Here is a 13,254-nt window from a genome sequence, read left to right as displayed (position 1 = left end):
GCTGCCAATGGATTCTAGCTTATACCACGAAGACTCTGATTAAGGGATCTAAGAGATACTCATTCAATCTAAGGTAGAACGAGGTGGTTGTCAGGCATGCGTTTATAGGTTGAGAATGATGATGAGTGCCACGGATCATCACATTCGTTATATTGAAGTGCGAATGAATATCTTGGATAGAAACAAGCGCGTTTGAATAGAAAATAGAAATAATTGCATTAATCCATCAAGACACAGTAGAGCTCCTCACCCCCAACAATGGAGTTTAGAGACTCATGCCATCAAAAAGTACAAAGTTCAGATCTAAAAATGTCATGAGGTACAGAATAAATCTCTAAAAGCTGTTTAAATACTGAACTAGTAACTTAGGTTTACAGAAAATGAGTAAACTAAGATAGATAGTGCAAAAATCCACTTTCGGGCCCACTTGGTGTGTGCTGGGGCTGAGACTTGAGCTTTTCATGTGCCTAGACTGTTCATGGAGTTAAACGTCAGGTTGTAACCTGTTTTGGGTGTTTAACTCCAACTTGTAACCTGTTTCTGGCGTTTAACGCCAGAATAGAACATAGAACTGGCGTTAAACGCCAGTTTATGTCATTTATATTCGAGAAAAGTATGAACTATTATATATTGCTGGAAAGCCCTGGATGTCGACTTTCTAAAGCAATTGAGAGCGCACCAATTGGACTCTTGTAGCTCCAGAAAATCCATTTTGAGTGTAGGGAGGTCAGAATCCAACAACATCAGCAGTCCTTTTTCAGCCTGAATCAGATTTTTGCTTAGATCCCTTAATTTCAGCCAGAAAATACATGAAATCATAGAAAAACACACAAACTCATAGTAAAGTCCAGAAATATGAATTTTGTATGAAAACTAATAAAAACATACTAAAAAATAGCTAGAACCTACTAAAAACTACCTAAAAACAATGCCAAAAAGCGTATAAATTATCCGCTCATCAAAGAACCTACTGAGTTTCTGGCACAGTTCTTACATATTGCTGACACAGTACGTGATAAGGAAGTAGATCAGGATGTCTACAGATTATTGCTATTTTCATTTGCTGTAAAAGACCAAGCTAAGAGGTGGTTAAACAACCAACCCAAGGCCAGTATAAGAACATGGAAATAGTTGTCAGACAAATTCCTGAATCAATATTTCCCTCCAAAAAGGATGACACAGCTAAGGCTAAACATCCAAGGCTTTAAACAAGAGGATAGTGAATCTCTTTATGACGCCTGGGAGAGGTACAGAGGGATGCTAAGGAAATGCCCCCTCTGAAATATTTTCAGAATGGGTGCAGTTAGACATCTTCTACTACGGGCTTACAGAAAAAGCCCAGATGTCTCTAGACCACTCAGCTGGTGGATTTATACACATGAGAAAGACAATTGAAAAAGCTCAAGAGCTCATTGATACAGTTGCTAGAAATCAGCATCTGTACTTAAGTAGTGAGTCCTCCATGAAAGAAGAGGCTAAAGCAATATCTACTGAACTTAGTCCTCCAGAACAAGTTGTTGAACTCAATCAGCAATTGCTTTTTATAACAAAATAGTTAGCAGAATTTAAGAAAATGTTATAAGACACTAAAAATGCTAACAAGAATATGGAAGCATAATTGGATCAGACAAGACAGCAGTTATCTAAACATATAATAGAAGAGTGCCAAGCTGTTCATTTAAGGAGTGGGAAGACATTGAATGTTTCAACTCAAGGCAGCAGGAAGCCAAGAAAGGAACAACTGACATAGGATGACCAACCCATTGGCGTTAAACACCCATACAGCCTCTAATTATGGCATTCAAATGCCAATGAGGGATCAGACACCTGTAAGTGCTGATAACAACCCCCTTAAGCAGGCTTTTCCAACCACTTCTGTAGGTAGTAAACCTGTAGCAACTAAGGTTGAAGACTATAAAGCCAAGATGTCTTATCCTCAGAAACTCTGCCAAGCGGAACAGGATAAATAATTTGCCCACTTTGCAGACTATCTCAGGACTCTTGAAATAAAGATTCTGTTTGCAGAGGCACTTGAGCAAATACCCTCTTATGCTAAGTTCATGAAAGAGATCTTAAGTCATAAGAAGGATTGGAGAGAAACTGAAAAAGTTTTCCTCACTGAAGAGTATAGTGCAGTCATTCTGAAAAGCTTACCAGAGAAGCTTAAAGATCCCAGAAGCATTATGATACCATGCACATTAGAGGATGCTTGTACCAAGACAGCTCTATGTGATCTTTGGACAAGTATCAACCTGATACCTGCATCCACTATCAAAAAGCTTGGTTTGACTGATGAAGTTAAACCAACCCGGATATGCCTCCAACTTGCTGATGGCTCCACTAAAATTCCATCAGGCATAATTAAGGACATAATTGTCAAGGTTGGGCTATTTTTCTTTTTCACTGACTTTGTGGTGCTGGAATTGGAGGAGCACAAGAGTGCATCTCTCATTCTAGGAATACCTTTCTTAGCAATTGGACGAACCCTCATTGATGACCAAAAAGGGAAGGTGACCCTGAGAGTGAATGAGGATGAGTTTAAGTTGAATGCTGTCAAAGCTATGCAGCATCCAGGCACCCCAAACAACTGCATGAAAGTTGATATTATTAACTCTCTGGTGGAAGAGGTCAATATAACTGAGAGTCTCGAATCAGAGCTAGAGGACATTTTTAAAGATGTTCAGCCTGATCTGGAGGAACCAAAGAAAACAAAAGAGCCTCTGAAAACTCCTCAGGAAGAGGAGAAGCCTCCTAAACCCGAGCTCAAACCACTACCACCATCCCTGAAATATGTATTTCTGGGAGAGGATGACACTTTTCCCGTGATCATAAACTCTGCTTTAGAGCCACAGGAAGAGAAAGCTCTAATTCAGGTGCTAAGGACACACAAGATAGCTCTTGGGTGGTCCATAAGTGATCTTAAGGGAGTTTATTATGCTATCATTCTGGGCGTTTAACGCCAGAACAGCAAGGGGGGAGGGAATTTCGTTTCCAATTCAATTTTTTTTGAATTTTCTTGTTTTAATTCATAATTTTTTGTATAAAAATGTTACAAATATTCTTCTTTCAATTTTCATTTCCAAAAATTAATAATCTTATAAATTCTCATTTTTTAAAATTCTTTTTAATTCTTTTTCAATTCTTTTTCAAACATTTTTAAAACTCATTTTTCTTTCCAAATCTTTTTCATTCATCCATAGTATCTTTTATTTCTTAGATGCATTAACAAAAATTCAGATTTAACTTCCTCTTATCTTTTTTATATCATGTTTATCTTTTATCAATCATATCTTTCTAACTTATCTTTTTCTAAAAATTCGAAACCCACCCCATCCCCTTTAAAAATACATTCGGCCAACATCCTTGAACCATTATTCGAATCCTTCTCTCCATTTATTCCTCTTCTTTCTTTTCTTTTGCTCAAGGACGAGCAAACTTTTTAAGTTTGGTGTCGAACTTTTTGTTTTTCCATAACCATTAATGGCACATAAGGCCGGAGAATCCTCTAGGAAGAGGAAAGGGAATGCAGTTGCTTCCAACTCCAAGTCATGAGAGATGGAGAGATTCATCTCAAAAGCCCATCACTAGAAAGAGGATGGAGCAAACAAGAGAGGCCACTCATGGACCTCAACAAGAGCATGAGGAAGTCCCTCATCAAGAAATCCATGAGATTCCTCAAGGGATGCATTTCCCTCCACACAACTATTGGGAGCAACTCAACACCTCTTTAGGAGAATTGAGTTCTAACATGGAGCAACTGAGGATGGAGCACCAAGAGCACTCCATTATCCTCCATGAAATCACGGAGGACCAAGGAGCCATGAGGGAGGAGCAACAAAGGCAAGGAAGAGATATTGAGGAGCTTAAGCACTCCATAGGATCTTCAAGAGGAAGAACTAGCCGCCGTCACTTAGGTGGACCCGTTCTTTAATTTTCTTGTTTATTTTTTTTCTGTTTTCGGTTTTTATGCTTTATGTATTGACTATGTTTGTGTCTTCATTACATGATCATTAGTGTTTAGTGTCTATGTCTTAAAGCTATGAATGTTCCATGAATCTTTCACCTTTCTTAAATGAAAAATGTTTTTTGAAAAAGAAAAAGAAGTACATGAATTTCGAATTCTATCTTGAAAATAGTTTAATTATTTTGATGTGGTAGCAATACTTTTTGTTTTCTTAATGAATACTTGAACAATGTATATTTTTTATAGTGAAGTTTATGAATGTTAAAATTGTTGGCTCTTGAAAGAATAATGAAAAAAAAAGAGAAATGTTATTGATAATCTGAAAAATCATAAAATTGATTCTTGAAGCAAGAAAAAGCAGTGAAAAACACAAAGCTTGCGAAAAAAATGGCAAAAAATAAAGAAAAAGAAAGAAAAAAAAAGAGTAGAAAAAGCTAATAGCTCTTTAAACCGAAAGGCAAGAGCAAAAAGACAGTAACCCTTTAAAGTAAAAGGCAAGGATAAAAAAGGATCCAAGGCTTTGAGCATTAATGGATAGGAGGGCCCAAAGGAATAGAATCCTGGCCTAAGCGGCTAAATCAAGCTGTCCCTAACCATGTGCTTGTGTCATGAAGGTCCAAGTGAAAAGCTTGAGACTGAGTGGTTAAAGTCGTGATCCAAAGCAAAAAGAGTGTGCTTAAGAATTCTGGGCACCTCTAACTGGGGACTCTAGCAAAACTGAGTCACAATCTGAAAAGGATCACCAAGTTATGTGTCTATGGCATTTATGCATCCGGTGGTAATACTAGAAAACAAGATGCTTAGGGTCACGACCAAGACTCATAAGTAGCTGTCTTCAAGAATCTGATGAGCGGATAATTTATACGTTTTTTGGCATTGTTTTTAAGTAATTTTTAGTAGGATCTAGCTACTTTTAGGGAAGTTTTATTAGTTTTTATGCAAAATTTATATTTCTAGACTTTACTATGAGTTTGTGTATTCTTCTATGATTTCGGGTATTTTCTGGCTGAAATTGAGGGACCTGAGCAAAAATCTGATAGGAGGCTGACAAAGGACTACTGATGTTGTTGGATTCTGACCTCCCTGCACTCGAAATGGATTTCCTAGAGCTAAAGAACTCCAAATGGCGCGCTCTCAACTGCGTTGGAAAGTAGACATCCAGGGCTTTCCAGCAATATATAATAGTTTATTCGAGTTTTGACGACGCAAACTGGGGCTCACCGCCAGTTTCATGCTGCATTCTGGAGTAAAACGCCAGAAACACGTCACAAACCAGAGTTAAACGCCAAAAATGCGTTACAACTCAGGTTTTAACCCCAAGAGAAGCCTCTGCACGTGTAAAGCTCAAGCTCAGCCCAAGCACACACCAAAGTGGGCCCCGAAAGTGGATATCTACACTTAGACTTATTTCTGTAAACCCTAGTAGCTAGTCTAGTATAAATAGAACTTTTTACTATTGTATTGAGTGTCTTTTGGATTGAATGAGTATATCTTGGATTCTTTAATTAGAGTCTTCGTGGTATAAGCTAGAATCCATTGGCAGCATTCTTGAGAATCCGGAAAGTCTAAACCTTGTCTGTGGTATTCCGGGTAGGATTCAGAGATTGAATGACTGTGACGAGCTTCAAACTCGCGAGTGTTGGGCGTAGTAACAGACGCAAAAGAATCACTGGATTCTATTCCGACATGATCGAGAATCGATAGATGATTAGCCGTGCTGAGACAGAGCATTTGGACCATTTTCATTGAGAGGATGGGAAGTAGCCATTGACAATGGTGACGCTCTACATAAAGCTTGCCATAGAAAGGAGTATGAAGGATTGGATGAAGGCAGTAGGAAAGCAGAGATTCAACAGGAACAAAGCATCTCCATACACTTATCTGAAATTCCCACCAATGATTTACATAAGTATCTCTATCTTTACTTTCTGTTTATTTATCCTCATATTCGAAAACCATTATTACCATTTGAATCTGCCTGACTGAGATTTACAAGATGACCATAGCTTGCTTCATACCAACAATCTCCGTGGGATCGACCCTTACTCACGTAAGGTATTACTTGGACGACCCAGTGCACTTGCTGGTTAGTTGTGCGAAGTTGTGACAAAGTGTGATTCACATTGAGAGCTCCAAGTCTTTGGCGCCATTGTTGATGATCACAATTTCGTGCACCAAGTTTTTGGCGCCATTGCTGGGGATTGTTCGAGTTTGGACAACTAACGGTTCATCTTGTTGCTCAGATTAGGTAATTTTCTTTTCAAAAAGTTTTCAAAAATCTTTCAAAAATTTTTATTTATTTGTTTTCATTTTTTTAAAAAAAATAATTTTCAAAAAATCCAAAATTTTTTTTAATAAAATAAAAAAAATCAAAAAAATATTTTTGTGTTTCTTGTTTGAGTCTAGTGTCAATTTTTAAGTTTGGTGTCAATTGCATGTTTTAAAAAACTTTTGCATTTTTCAAAAATTCATGCATGTGTTCTTCATGATCTTCAAGTTGTTCTTGACAAGTCTTCTTGTTTGATCTTCATATTTTCTTGTTTTATGTTTTTTGTTATTTTTCATATGCATTTTTTGAATTCATAGTGTCTAAACATGAAAATTTTCTAAGTTTGGTGTCTTGCATGTTTTTCTTTTCTTGAAAATTTTTCAAAAATAAGTCTTGATGTTCATCTTGATCTTCAAAGTGTTCTTGGTGTTCATCTTGACATTCATAGTGTTCTTGCATGCATCATGTGTTTTGATTCATAATTTTCATGTTGTGAGTCATTTTTGTGTTTTTCTCCTTCATCATTAACAATTCAAAAAAATCAAAAAATATCTTCTCCTTATTTCTCTCATAAATTTCGAAATCTTTGGGTTGACTTAGTCAAAATTTTTAAAAATAAGTTGTTTCTTGTTAGTCAAGTCAAGATTTCAATTTTAAAAATCCTATCTTTTCAAAATCTTTTTCTAAAATCAAATCTTTTTCATTTTTTTATTATTTTCAAAATTTTGTAAAAATTGATTTTCAAAATCTTTTTCTTATCTTTATTTCAAAATTTCAAAAACTTTACTAACAATTAATGTGATTGATTCAAAAATTTGAAGTTTGTTACTTTCTTGTTAAGAAAGGTTCAATCTTTAAATTCTAGAGTCATATCTTTTAGTTTCTTGTTAGTCAAGTAATCAATTTTAATTTTAAAAATCAAATCTTTTCCAAAATATCTTTTTCAAACCATATCTTTTTCAAAATTGATTTTTAAATCTTTTTCAACTAACTAATTGACTTTTTGTTTGTTTCTTATCTTTTTCAAAAACCACCTAACTACTTTCCTCTCTCTAATTTTCAAAAATTACCTCCCTCTTTTTCAAAATTCTCTTAATTAACTAATTGTTTCAAAATTTAATTTTAATTTTATTTCTTCTCTTAATTTTCGAAATTCTCTCCCTCTCATCTCTTTCCATTTATTTATTTATTTACTAACACTTCTCTTCATCTCAAAATTCGAACCCTCTCTTCTCCTCTGTGTTCGAATTTTTCTCTTCTCCTTCTTCTATTCTTTTCTTCTTCTACTCACATAAAGGAATCTCTATACTGTGACATAGAGGATTCCTCTTCTTTTCTGTTCTCTTCTTTTTCATATGAGCAGGAGCAAGGACAAGAACATTCTTGTTGAAGCAGATCCTGAACCTGAAAGGACTCTAAGGAGGAAGCTAAGGGAAGCTAAAGTACAACCATCTAGAGAGGACTTGACAGAAATTTTCGGAAAAGAAGAGGAGATGGCAGCCGAAAATAATAACAACAACAATAATGCAAGGAGGATGCTTGGTGATTATACTACACCTACTTCCAACTTTTATGGAAGAAGTATATCAATCCCTGCCATTGGAGCAAACAATTTTGAGCTGAAGTCTCAACTAGTTGCTCTGATGCAACAGAACTGCAAGTTCCATGGACTTCCATCAGAAGATCCCTATCAGTTTTTAACTGAGTTCTTGCAGATCTGTGATACTGTTAAGACTAATGGAGTAGATCCTGAAGTCTACAGGCTCATGCTTTTCCCTTTTGTTGTAAGAGATAGGGCTAGAACATGGTTAGATTCACAACCTAAAGATAGCCTGGACTCTTGGGATAAGCTGGTCACGGCCTTCTTGGCCAAGTTCTTTCCTCCTCAAAAGCTGAGTAAGCTTAGAGTGGATGTTCAGATCTTCAAGCAAAAAGATGGTGAATCCCTCTATGAAGTTTGGGAAAGATACAAGCAGTTGACCAAAAAGTGTCCTTCTGGCATGCTTTCAGAGTGGACCATTTTAGATATATTCTATGATGGTCTATCTGAGCTTTCTAAGATGTCACTGGACCATTTTGCAGATGGATCCATTCACCTAAAGAAAATGCCTGCAGAAGCTCAAGAACTCATTGACATGGTTGCAAATAACCAATTCATGTACACCTCTGAGAGGAATCCTGTGAATAATGGGACGCCTCAGAGGAAGGGAGTTCTTGAAATTGATGCTCTGAATGCCATATTGGCTCAAAACAAAATGTTGACTCAGCAAGTCAACATGATTTCTCAGAGTCTGAATGGATGGCAAAATGCATCCAACAGTACTAAAGAGGCATCTTCTGAAGAAGAAGCTTATGATCCTGAGAACCCTGCAATGGCAGAGGTGGATTACATGGGTGAACCCTATGAGAACACCTATAATTCCTCATGGAGAAATCATCCAAATTTCTCATGGAAGGATCAACAGAAGCATCAACAAGGCTTTAATAATGGTGGAAGAAACAGGCTTAGCAATAGCAAGCCTTTTCCATCATCTTTTCAGCAACAGACAGAGAATTCTGAGTAGAGCCCCTCTAGCTTAGCAAACATAGTCTCTGATCTATCTAAGGCCACTTTAAGTTTCATGAGTGAAACAACGTCCTCCATTAGAAATTTGGAGGCACAAGTGGGTCAGTTGAGTAAGAAAATCACTTAAACTCCTCCTAGTACTCTCCCAAGCAATACAGAAGAGAATCCGAAAAGAAAGTGCAAGGCCATTGATATAATCAATATGGAAGAATGCACAAATGAGGAGAAGGACGTGAATCCCAGTAGGAAGAACTCCTGGGACGTCCTCTGAACAAAAAGGAGTTCCAAACTAAGGAACCTAAGGAATCTGAGGCTCACCTAGAGATCGTAGAGATTCTATTGAACCTCCTTTTACCATTCATGAGCTCTGAGAATTATTCTTCCTCTGAAGAGGATGAAGATGTAACTGAAGAGCAACTTGCTCAATATCTAGGAGCCATCATGAAGCTGAATGCCAAGTTGTTTGGTAATGAGACTTGGGAAGGTAAACCTCCCTTGCTCATTAGTGAACTAGATAAATGGGTTCAGCAAACTCTACCTCAAAAGAAACAAGATCCTGGTAAATTCTTAATATCATGTACCATAGGCACCATAACCTTTGAGAAGGCTCTATGTGACCTGGGGTCAGGTATAAATCTTATGTCACTCTCTGTAATGGAGAAGTTGGGGATCTTTGAGGTACAAGCTGAAAGAATCTCATTAGAGATGACAGACAAGTCAATAAAACAAGCTTATGGATTGGTAGAGGACGTGTTAGTGAATGTTAAAAGACTTTACATCCCTGCTAATTTCATAATCTTAGACACTGGGAAGGATGAGAATGAATCCATCATTCTTGGAAGACCCTTCCTAGCCACAGCAGGAGCTGTAATTGATGTTGACAAAGGAGAGCTAGTCCTTCAATTGAATGGGGACTACCTTGTGTTTAAAGCTCAAGGATCTTCTTCTGCAACCATGGAAAAGAGGCACGATAAGCTTCTCTCAATACAGACTCAAACAAAGTCCCCACAATCAAACTCTAAGTTTGGTGTTGGGAGGCCACAACCAAACTCTAATTTTGGTGTTGAACCCCCACATTTAAACTCTAAATTTGGTGTTGGGAGGTCCCAACAATGCTCTGATGATCTGTGAAGCTCCACAAGAGCTCACTGTCAAGCTATTGACATTAAAGAAGCACTTATTGGGAGGCAAACCAATATATATATTATTCTTTGATGTTTTATTAGGTTTATGATCATGTGGAGTCACAAAACAATTGCAAAAAATAAAAACAGAATAAAAAAAGCAAAAAAAATAGCACACCCTGGAGGAAGAGCTTACTGGCGTTTAGGAGCATCTGGCTGGCATTTAACGCCAGAACAGAGCATGAAGCTGGCGTTAAACGCCAGAAACAAGCATGGAAGTGGTGTTCAACGCCAGAAACATGCGGCAGATTGGCGTTGAACGCCCAAAACAAGCATGGAAGTGGCGTTTAACGCCAGAAACATGTTGCAGTCTGGTGTTAAATGCCAGAATTGCATACAAAGGGCATTTTACACGCCTAAAGGGTGCAGGAATGAGAAATCCTTGACACCTCAGGATCTGTGGACCCCACAGGTTCACCTCAAGATCTGTGGACCCCACAGGATTCCCACCTACCTTCTCCCTCTCTCTCACACCTTTTCATAACACTCTTCCCCAAACATCATTCACCAATCACCTCAATCACTCTTCCCCATCACCTCTTCACCACTCACATCCATCCACTCTTCCTCATAAACCCCACCTACCTTTAAATTTAAAATCTCTTTCCCACCCAAACCCACCCTAAATGACCGAACCCTTACCCCTCTCCCTCCACTATATAAACCCATCCATCCTGCTTTATTTTCACACAACATAACCCTCTCTTCTCCCCCTTGGCCGAATACACATCTCTCTCCCTCTCCTCCATATCTTCTTCTTCTTCATCTATTCTTTCTTCTTTTGCTCGAGGACGAGCAACATTCTAAGTTTGGTGTGGTAAAAGCTTAGCTTTTTTGTTTTTCCGTAACCATTGATGGCACCTAAGGCCGGAGAAACCTCTAGAAAGAGGAAAGGGAAGACAAAAGCTTTCACCTCTGAGTCATGGGAGATGGAGAGATTCATCTCAAAAGCCCATCAAGACCACTTCTATGAAGTTGTGGCCAAGAAGAAGGTGATCCCTGAGGTCCCTTTCATGCTCAAGAAAAATGAGTATCCGGAGATCCGACATGAGATCCAAAAAAGAGGTTGGAAAGTTCTTACACACCCCATTCAACAAGTCATAATCTTAATTGTTCAAGAGTTCTATGCCAATGCATGGATCATTAGGAACCAATCAAAGTATGAACCCGAATCCAAAAAATTGGCTTACAATAGTTTGAGGGAAATGCTTAGATTTCAGTCCGGAGAACGTAAGGTTGGCGTTCAACTTGCCTATAATGCAAGGAGACGCACGCCCCTATACTAGAAGGGTCAACTTTAATCAAAGGTTAGACCAAGTCCTCATGGACATATGTGTGGAAGGAGCTCAATGAAAAAGAGACTCAAAAGGTAAGCCGGTTCAATTGAGAAGACTGGACCTTAAGCCTGTGGCTAGAGGATGGTTGGAGTTCATCCAACGCTCCATCATCCCCACTAGCAACCGATCCGAAGTAACTGTGGATTGGGCCATCATGATCCATAGCATCATGATTGGAGAGGAAGTAGAAGTTCATGAAGTCATCTCTCTAGAACTCTACAAAGTAGCTGAAAAGCTCTCCACCTTGGCAAGGCTAGCTTTTCCTCATCTCATTTGCCATCTATGCTACTTAGCTAGAGTTGTCATAGAAGGAGACATCCTCATTGAAGAGGACAAGCCCATCACTAAGAAGAGGATGGAGCAAACAAGAGAGCCCATTCATGGATCTCAAGAGACGCATGAGGAAGCTCATCATCAAGAAATCCCTGAGATGTCTCAAGGGATGCATTTTCCTCCAAACAACTATTGGGAATAACTCAGCACTTCTCTAGAAGGATTGAGTCATGACATGAACCAATTAAGGGTGGAACACCAAGAGCACTCTATCATTCTCAATGAAATTAGAGAAGATCAAAGAGCTATGAGGGAAGAGCAACAAAAGCAAGGAAGAGACATAAAAGAGCCAAGAACACCATTGGTCCTTCAAGGAGGAGGCGCCACCATCACCAAGGTGGACTCATTCCTTAACTTCCTTGTTCTTATCTTATCTCTCTATTTTTCGGTTTTTGAGCTTCATGTTTGTCTATGTTTGTGTCTTTATTACATGATCATTAGTGTCTAGTGTCTATGTCTTAAGGCTATGAATAATTCCATGAATCCTTCACCTCACTTAAATGAAAAATGTTTTTAATTCAAAAGAACAAGAAGTACATGAATTTCGAATTCATCCTTGAAATTAGTTTAATTATATTGATGTGGTGACAATACTTTTTGTTTTCTGAATGAATGCTTGAATAGTGCATATTTTTGATCTTGTTGTTTATGAATGTTAAAATTGTTGGCTCTTGAAAGAATGATGAAAAAGAGAAATGTTATTGATGATCTGAAAAATCATGAAATTGATTCTTGAAGCAAGAAAAAGCAGTGATAAAGAAGAAGCTTGCGAAAAAAAATGGCGAAAAGAAAGAGAAAGAAAGAAAGAGAAAAAAGCAAGCAGAAAAAGCCAATAGCCCTTAAAACCAAAAGGCAAGGGTAAAAAGGATCCAAGGCTTTGAGCATCAATGGATAGGAGGGCCCAAGGAAATAAAATCCAGGCCTAAGCGGCTAAATCAAGCTGTCCCTAACCATGTGCTTGTGGCATGCAGGTCCAAGTGAAAAGCTTGAGACTGAGTGGTTAAAGTCGTGATCCAAAATAAAAAGAGTGTGCTTAAGAGCTCTGAACACCTCTAACTGGGAACTTTAGCAAAGCTGAGTCACAATCTGAAAAGGTTCACCCAGTCATGTGTTTGTGGCATTTATGTATCCGGTGGTAATATTGGAAAACAAAGTGCTTAGGGCCACGGCCAAGACTCATAAAAGTAGTTGTGTTCAAGAATCAACATACTTAACTAGGAGAATCAATAACACTATCTGAACTCTGAGTTCCTATGGATGCCAATCATTCTAAACTTCAAAGGATAAAGTGAGATGCCAAAACTGTTCAGAAGCAAAAAGCTACAAGTCCCGCTCATCTAGTTAGAACTAATATTCACTGATATTTTGAGATTTATAGTATATTATCTTCTTTTTATCCTATTTGATTTTCAGTTGCTTGGGGACAAGCAACAATTTAAGTTTGGTGTTGTGATGAGCAGATAATTTATACGCTTTTTGGCATTATTTTTAGGTAGTTTTTAGTAGGATCTAGCTACTTTTAGGGATGTTTTTATTAGTTTTTATGCAAATTTCATATTTCTGGATTTTACTATGAGTTTGTGTGTTTTTCTATGATTTCA

At 37.8% G+C, this 13,254-nt stretch overlaps 1 non-coding gene across 1 annotated transcript; it reads right to left on the bottom strand.

The window, feature by feature from the left end:
• Nucleotides 1–8,131: 8,131 nt before the first annotated feature.
• On the bottom strand, nucleotides 8,132–8,235 carry LOC112766264 (small nucleolar RNA R71). Its single transcript, XR_003184228.1, has one exon. It is a non-coding gene; the product is annotated as a small nucleolar RNA R71 (small nucleolar RNA).
• Between the last annotated feature and the right edge of the window lie 5,019 nt (nucleotides 8,236–13,254).

Source organism: Arachis hypogaea, chromosome 2, assembly GCF_003086295.3.
Source record: "Arachis hypogaea cultivar Tifrunner chromosome 2, arahy.Tifrunner.gnm2.J5K5, whole genome shotgun sequence".
Lineage (NCBI taxonomy): Eukaryota > Viridiplantae > Streptophyta > Magnoliopsida > Fabales > Fabaceae > Arachis > Arachis hypogaea.
Note: the sequence above shows the minus strand (reverse complement) of the source record. Positions and strands in the feature narration are given on the sequence as shown.